Raw genomic sequence first — 9,192 nt, forward strand, 5'->3', positions numbered from 1 at the left:
TGGGGCAGGGGTGAGATAATAAGATGAACACAGTAGATACAGATTTAGCAAGCAAAACAGTTTGTTTTTTTTTAAGAGAGAGAGAGAATTTCAATATTTATTTTTTAGTTTTTTGGCGAACACAACATTTGTTTGTATGTGGTGCTGAGGATCGAACCCGGGCCGCACGCATGCCAGGCGAGCGCACTACTGCTTGAGCCACATCCCCAGCCCCCCACCCCACCCCCCCGCCTTTTTTTATTCAGACCCGATTTCATGATTAATATTTACAAGGAGAGGATCTATACACATTTGCTGCTGCTTATAATACTTTTTCCATTCAAATTCCTTGGTCTTGATGCACCTAGTTTAGCAGGTAACACCCCCTCCTTATAATGTAATGATAATATTTTCCACTGAAAAATAAGAGCGGAGATTATTGGAAATCCTAGAAGATGTTCCATGTCTTTGTCTATAGGAGGCTTTCTGTCATTTCACCCCAACTCTCAAATTCCCTGTTGATGAGCAGGTCCACTTGGGGTAGCCCACGATGCACCAGGTCCCGAGATCTGAGAAACCTGAATGACAGACTTCTACGAAAACTCCACAGCCAACAGGAGAGCTCTGCTTCTCTTTCTTCAAAGCCACCTTTCCAGCACATGTCCAGAGTTTCTCCAAGCTTATATCTTTCCTAAATGACGTTCTTCATCATGAATTTCCCTTCCGACTTCTCCACTGTGTTAGCCAGCATCTCCTGCAGGGCCCGCACTGAGAGGGACTGCTCCAGCACAAAGATGCTGATGGACAGGTTCGGGGGCACATTCTTGGAATTGGAAGTAGACTCTAAGAAACAAAGTCTGTTGCCAAATCCTTCTGCTGCCAAACATAGTTTCTGTTGTTCTTTGTGGATGGTTGCGGTACACTGCAGAACCACTTCATCATCCCCATCCAACGTTCTGAAGTTGTTTTTCTGTCACGTCCTATTAGAAATAAGCTTAGTAAGCCAAGAATCTTCATCCCCTGAGCATGGTGGCTGCAGCCCCTCAGGTGACAGATCATTTTGATGCTGTGCTGTCAGGGGCCTCCTGCCACATGGGACTTCGGAGCACCGGAGGTGTGGTGAGTGCCAGTGAGGGTGTGGTGAGTGCCAGTGAGGGGCTGTTGTGGTTTAGATGTGGTGTCTCCCAAAAGCTCATGTGAGAGACAGTGTAAGAGGTGAAACAATTAGGATGTAGGAGAGAGTTTTTATAGCCAAAATCTAATGGAGTCTCTGTGTCTGCAAGCTGCCTTGTACAGTGATTGGATCATACAGTAGTTGCTAAAGGTGTCATTTTCTGCCTTCAGGCAGACCCGGTAGGGGCTAGATGTGGGTTTTCATCGCACCAGTCTGATAGGGGTTGAGTGTTCATCCTTGAGTGGGGTTGAGTGTTCAGTCTTGAGTGGGGTTGAGTGTTCAGCCTTGAATGGGGTTGAGTGTTCAGTCTTGAGTGGGGTTGAATGTTCAGCCTTGAGGCAAACAAACAATAAGGAACCAGATGGGTGAGGGTGAGGGTCAAGTGTTCAGCCTACCCTGCAGCTAACATTTGTTCAGTCTGCTCCCCAACTAACATTTAGGGTGGTAAAGCTATTCTGTACACTTTAATGAAGGACACCTATCATTATACATTTATCCAAAACTGTAGAATGTACAACACCAAGAGTGAACCCTAATGTAAGATGTGGACTTTGATGATATGTCAATGTAGCATCACTAATTGTAACAAATGTACCACTTTGGCACAGGATGCTGATATTGGGGAAGCATAAGTGTAGGATCAGGGGTTATTAGGGTTCTCTAGAAGAACAGATCCAACAGGATATATATGCAGATATGATTATAAAAAGAGGGTTTATTAGATTGATTTACAATACCAAAAACTAGATAGTCCCACAGAGGTCTTCAGGCTAGAGAGTTGGAAGAACTAGTAGCAGAACAAGAGGGATCAATGATGTAGCTCCAATCTGGGACAGAAGGCCAGGAAACTCCCTTGAAAATAGCTGATCAGTCTGATTCATAAGAGTGAAGGGGCCGGAGTCTTAAGTCCTCAGGCAATGGCAGCAGCAATCATAAGCACCTGCTCAAGAATTGAACTTGTCAGGCTGGGGATGTGGCTCAAGTGGTAGCGCGCTCACCTGGCATGCATGCGGCCCAGGTTCGATCCTTAGCACTACATACAAACAGAGATGTTGTGTCCGCCGAAAACTGAAAAATAAATATTTTTTTAAAAAAAGAATTGAACTTGTGTCTGCTCCTGCTTCCTTGTTGTTCCAAGTTTTTGTTCTATCCAGGCTTCCAATCTATTGGACTGTGCTGTTAACTTTTAGGGTGGGTTTCCCCCTCTGTTTGCTGTCCCACATGTCAATCATTCCTAGAAACATCCTCATTGACATACCCAGAATGCTCTAAAAAAATAAAATCTATTAGTTGGGAGTGATGGCACACGTCTGTAATCCTAGCTACATTGGAGGCTGAGGCAAAAGGATCACAAGTTTGAGGGCAGACTGGCAACTTAGCAAGACCATGACTCAAAATTTTTAAAAAGTGATGGGGAGGGGCTGGGGTTGTGGCTCAGTGGTAGAGCGCTCGCTTAGCAATGTGCAAGGCCCTGGGTTTGATCCTCAGTGCCATATAAAAATGAATAAGTAAAATAAAGGAAATGAATAAGTAAAATAAAGGTACTGTGTCCAACTACAACTAAAAATAAATAAATATTTTTTTTAAAAAAATGATGGGGAGGGCTGGGGTTGTGGCTCAGCAGTAGAGGGCTCACCTAGCACATGCAGGGTGTTGGGTTCAATCCTCAGCACCTCATAAAAATAAAAAATAAAGGCAATGCGTCCAACTACAGCTAAAACAAAATATTTTTTTTTAAAAGTGATGGAAATATAACTCAATGATAGAGTATCCCTGGGATCAAACACCAGTACTGAAAAAAAAAAAGAAAAACCAAAGAAGTAGATTATCAAAACAGATAAACAATGTGATTCCAGATAAGAGGTTAAGACTACAACCAGGGGGCTGGAGCTGTAGCTCAGTGGTAGAGCACTTGCCTAGCATGTGTGAGGCCCTTGGTTCAATTCTCAGCGCCACATAAAGATAAATAAGTAAAATAAAGGTATTGTGTCCATCTATACCCACCCCACCCCCCGCGCTCTCTCTACAACTAGGGAAACTTCCCATAGTCTGTACCCTCAAAGCAGAAGTCAAGGAAGTAGCTTGGATTTATAAGTTTGTCCTATGACAGTATTCTAGTGTGGGAAGCCATTCTCTCTCTCTCTCCTGATAGCCTTTTGTGTAACCTCGCTGCCCCACCTGGTGGCTCCAGGCAGGAGCCCGAGGAAGTCTCAGACCTGGTCAAAGAAGAAGGTAAATTGAGTTTTGTGTGTTTATTTTGATCTCACTAGTTAAGGTCTATGCTTCGAACCTCTAGTATGAAGCCATCGTGCTGGTCGCGCGGTGAATCCTAGAATGCACAAACAGAAAGTGAGATAGGAAAAATAATATAGAAATCCAGGCTATTTAAATATTATAGCAGTTATGTGAGATCTGTGTTTTCAGTAAGATTCTACAAATCCAGATTCTATTTTTCACCTTATAGTTATATAAACATCCCAATTGGAAACCATCTTTGGTGTATGTCCTTGTATTTTGATTACCCTTTGGAAAGAAGCTTGTTAGCAGCCGTATGTCATGACATATGAAGCTTTAATAGACCTTTAAAAACTGGTTCCTTCATAAATTCTCGAATTTTGTGTGGACAAAGTTAAAGTTCTGGAAATTTTTTTTTTTTCAGTCCTAGGGATTGAAAGGAGGGTTTCAATAGCTTTACCACTGAGTATACCATCCCCCACCTTTTTTTTTTTTTTTTCCCCTGAGACAGGATCTTTCTAAATTGCCCAGGCTGGCTTTGAATTTGCAATTTTCCTGTTTCATCCTCCTCAGATTGGGATTATCAGCATGTGTCATCATGCCTGGCTAAAATTTGGGATCTTTATTGTTTTTCAAAAGAAGCTGTTTTTTAGTCTATTTCTGTCAAAAACTCTTCAAATATAAGTCTTGAGGTTCCCCAAATTCAGGAGAAATTTAAAGGTGTAAAGCCAGTAGGGAAAATTTTATTTAAAAACATCTTTTTAGGGTATCTTTTTTTGGTTGTGCTCTTCTATGAACCTGTTCTAATTTCTGTTCTGCAGTTACACTGAGAAATAACAACTCAGATTTGGAGGGTAATGAAACAGGGATATTCAAAACTTTTCATTTTGCAATGAAACCCTAGTTGAATGTCTAATTCATCAGCTTAAATTACTCACCATATTCCCATTAAAACCTCCTATTAAGTTAAATAAGTTAAATTTAGAAATATCAAAATATAAAAAAAGAGGAGGAAGGGATAGGAAAAGAGCTTGCTGAGGAAAAAGTATATTGTTATCTTTGATAAAGCCAATCACTTTAAGTATCCCCCTCATCTCCTTGCCTCCCCAAGTCAAGCAGACATATTTACAAAGTGAATGCATTCCAAGCACAATGGTGCAGACCTGTAATCCCAGCGGCTTGGGAGCCTGAGGCAGGATCTCAGCCAGCCTCAGCAACTGTGAGGCACTAAGCAACTCAGTGAGACCCTGTCCCTAAATAAAGTATAAAATAGGGCTGGGAATGTGCCTCAGTGGTTGAGTACCCCTAAGTTCAATCTCCAGTACCCCTCACCCCTAAAAAAGTAAATGCATGAGTTTTTCAGGGTCTCATCCTGAGCTGAGTTAAAAACTGCAAGTTTCCAAGAACACAGACTAAGAAACAGTAACCTAATATTATTCAGCCATAAAGAATAACCTTATGACATTCACCAGTAAATGGGTGGATCTGGAGACTATCATGCTAAGTGAAACAAGCCAATCCCAAAAAAGGTCAAATATTCTGATATGCAGATGCTCACCCACAGGAAGGAGTGGGGAGGGGAAGAAGTACAGTTGATTAGATGCTGGGGATGTAGCTCAGTGGTAGAGCTTGCCTAGCATATGTGAGGTGCTGGGTTTGATCCTCAGCACCAAATAAAAATAAATAAAATAAAATAAAGGTATTGTGTTCATCTACAACTTTAAAAAAGAAGAAGTTGTTCAATGGATTAGTCAAAAGTGTTGTGTCCAACTATATCTAAAAAAATAATAATAATAAAAATTAAAAATAAAACAAGCTGGGCATGGTGGCACACACCTGGCTCTGGAGGCTAAGGCAGGAGGATCCAGAGTTCATAGCCAGCCTCAGCAATAGCGAGGTGCTAAGCAACTCAGTCAGATCCTGTCTCTACATAAAATACAAAAAAAAAAAAGGGGGGGGGGTGTGACCGGGAGTGTGGCTCAGTGGTCAAGTGCTCCTGAGTTCAAACCCTGGTACCCCCCCAAAAAAAAAACAAGTTTAACAATAAGTTTAATATGAAAATGTACATGACCTGATTTTAATGTCATAGTTAAACAGGCCCCTAGGAGAGAGGGCATGGATTTCTCTGCTGAACAGCAATTATTTATACTCGTTCCAAGCCTTCTAACACGACAATACTATTTCCTTGTGTTGCCATCATTTCAATATTGTTCTGTTGCCCACTGATTGCCATTTCCACAATTCAACCATCACAAGATTCATAAAGGGATCAAATCCCAGCAATATTTCTTGGACATGTCTGCCACCATTTAATTTCTTTTTTATTTTCTTGGTACCAGGGATGCTCGACCCCTGAGCCAAGTCCCCAGCCCTATTTTGTATTTTATTTAGAAATAGGGTCTCACTGAGTTACTTAGCGCCTCACTTTTGCTGAGGCTGGCTTTGGTGATCCTCCTGCCTCAGCCTCCCAAGCTACTGGGATTACAGGTGTGTGCCATGGTGCCTGGATTACTATTTAGTTTCAATAATAACTTCTCATCCATAATTTTTTTTCAGCTTGGGAGGGTAAGCCTAGCTCATGTTGTCTATCCGGCAGGCTCAGAGGCTCAGAGATACTTTGAAATTGAATTGGCAGCCTCCTTCATGTTCACAGTGATTCAATTATATTCTGACTTGGAATTCTATGATTTCTTTCCATGGATGATTAATTCAGTATCCTCTCCCTGGCATTTAGGTTGGGCCCCTACATACATCTTTAATTTTCTTTTTTTAAAAAATAACTTGGGCTGGGGATGTGGCTCAAGCGGTAGCGTGCTTGCCTGGCATGCGTGTGGCCCGGGTTCAATCCTCAGCACCACATACAAAGATGTTGTGTCTGCCGAAAACTAAAAAATAAATATTAAAAAATTCTCTCTCTCTCTCTCTCTCTTTAAAAAAAAAGAAAAAAAGAAAAAATAAATAAAAAATAACTTTATTTATTTAATTAATTAATTTTTATGTGGTATTGAGGATTGAACCCAGGGCCTCACACATGCTAGGCAAGTGCTCTACCATTGAGCTACAACCCCAGCCCCTGTACACCTTTAATTTTCAAAACTAAATATGTGAACTCAAAGTTATACTTATTAATGAAAACCTTATTAATGAAATGTTATTTAAAACATTACTAGGAGGTAGAATGACTTCTTTAAAAAATGAAACCCCAGATTTGTTTTGTTACAAAAGGAAATGTTTAAGTATTAGTAAAAATATTAAATGGGTCTCATTAATGTATCTAAAGAATACCACATTGTACACTATCTTCCAGAGGTAGGGGAGAAATCTACATTCTACACTAACTTTTTCAGATGGAATGGGTTAAATTGTTCTCAGTTCTATCAAAAAATGCTCTTAAATATCTTTTGAAAAATTCAATTGGGGGCCGGGTTTGTAGCATGCATGAGGCACAGCATATAAATGAATAAATAAAAAATAAATGTCCATAAATTTAAAATTTAAAAAAAAATTTCAATTGTACCAGGGCACAATGTAATCCCTGCAACTTGGGAGACTGAGGCAGACTGAGGCAGACTGAGATCAGGTTTGGAACTTGGCCAGACCCTGTCTCAGAAAAAAGTAAAGAAGGCTGGGGATGTAGCTCATTGGTAGAGCACCAATCCCCAGTACCTGAAATTTTTTTTCAGTTGTAAATTCTGATTCCCTTAAGTATCCCCAAGTAGTAAGTGGTAAATAATGAGTTTGTTACTTGGGGCACTATCTTTCTGAATTGGATCAAAGTTACTAAAATGTAATTAATTTTATTACATAAAATATCTTTCATTGTTGCTTCTTTGTAGATACATTTAATAGATGGAGAAAGGTCATCATCCCCCACCCCACCCCCCAAAAAAAGCCCCAAAAACTTAAAATTCAGATGAAGGCAGAAAAAAAATACAAAACAAGTGTTTTGAGTATTTCTCTCATTTTAACCTGAACTTTGTGTATATCTCTGGGTTTGACTGTGGAATCAATCCTACCTCACCCCTAAATACACATGTTCAAAATGAGACCTTCCAAAAAAAGAATATAAGAGCTGAAAGAAAAAACTACATATTAAATACTTGCTCTGCTACATAACCAAAATGTTTCCTTTTCTAATGTATTCGCTTGAGTTCAAAGGAATGTTAAAATTTCCTATGATTTTTATTCCTAAAACACAACATACTAATACTGAGCAAGGTGGTATCATCACAAAGAAATGATCAAAGGACTTCAATTGACAGTCCTCAAAGATGCAATACAAATGACTAATAATGCTCAACATTATTAGCCTTAGAAAAACATAAATCAAAGTCACAATGAGATCACTTCATACTCTCTAGGATATGGCTACTTTTAAAAAAAGGAATATAAATGTTGGTAAGAATATAGATATTGGAACCCTTGAGCATTGCTTGTGGGAATGTAAAATGGTGCAGTTTCTGCAGAAAATAGAGTGGCTCAGAACATTAAACAGAATTACCAAATGACCCAGCTATTCCACTCCTGCCTATATACTCCCCACAAAATTGGAAAAAATTAATCAGATACTTGTACACTAATGTTCATTAAAAAGTAAAAAGTTGGAAAACAACCCAAGTGTACAGTAACACATGAATGGATAAATACAATGTGGTATAGCCATATAATGGAATATTATTCATCCATAAAAAGGAATGAAGTTCCCATACTGCTGCACAACATAGACGAACTTTGCCAGCATTCTGCTTAGTAAAGTAAGCCAGTCACTAAAGGACAAATATTGTATGATTCCACTTATATGAGGTAGCTAGAGTAGTCAAATTCAAAGTCAGAAAATAGAATGGTGGTTGCCAAGGACTGGAGGTGTGAGGAATGGAGTGATTGTTTATTGAGTAGTTTCTGTTGGAGATTAGAAAGTTCTAGAAACAGTAGCGATGGTTGCACAACCTTATGAATTTACAGAAGGCCTTTGAATCATATACTTCAAAATGGCTAAAAGGACCAATCTGATGTGTACTTTTGCCAAGAAAAATACATACGGGGAGTCACAACTTTTAGAAATTCTGGGGTGCATGGGAGAGGACAAAAAAAAAAACACACTCTCAATGCAATGCACCGGTGATGTAAGGGTGCGGCAGAGACGGGTAGTTTGTTCAACCAGGTCAGCCGGCAGCTTTCTGACTTCAAAGCTGCGTCGATCTGAAATATGAAGAGCTAATAAGTTGCCGCCCTACCCTATTTCCGTTTGTGACCAAGAATATCTTTCCCTTGAGAGGTTCTCAAGTTTTGATTTTAAATATATTCTAAAGGTGCTCATTGTATTTACTTCTATCATCTTTAATATTTCAACTCGAACATCTTTCTGTCCCCAGTTCTGTCGGGGGACAAAAACAAAAACAAAAAAAAAACAAAAAAAAACACCACCCCTCGCATTTCTGAGACATCACACCCCCAATCGCACTGCGGATGTGAACCGGCTCTTCGGTGCCTGGAATGGCTTCTTGTTTCTGGTGAAGTAAAGGTCAGGGTGAATTTTGTTCACGAGTCACATTAACGCCCAAATATCGTCACCGCCACTAAAACCTGGGCCTAGGACAGAGGGCGGCTCTCAGAAGCAGGTCTCCCAACACCCAACTCCACAAGTAGGGTTCCTCACCCTCTGAAACGGATACAAGGTCTGTTAAGTCTCTGGGCCGCTACAAAGGATTCTGGGAACTAGGGGAGGGATCAAGGAGCACAAACGAAAATGTTGGCTTAGGGCGTGCAGCCGATAGCTGTAGGATTATCAGCCAGTTGCTGCGCAC

At 40.2% G+C, this 9,192-nt stretch overlaps 1 pseudogene; it reads right to left on the minus strand.

Moving 5' to 3' along the window:
* Nucleotides 1-5,531: 5,531 nt before the first annotated feature.
* LOC144256287 (small nuclear ribonucleoprotein G-like) lies at nucleotides 5,532-5,968 on the minus strand (annotated as a pseudogene).
* Between the last annotated feature and the right edge of the window lie 3,224 nt (nucleotides 5,969-9,192).

The sequence above is a fragment of the Urocitellus parryii genome, chromosome 7 (genome assembly GCF_045843805.1).
Source record: "Urocitellus parryii isolate mUroPar1 chromosome 7, mUroPar1.hap1, whole genome shotgun sequence".
Lineage (NCBI taxonomy): Eukaryota > Metazoa > Chordata > Mammalia > Rodentia > Sciuridae > Urocitellus > Urocitellus parryii.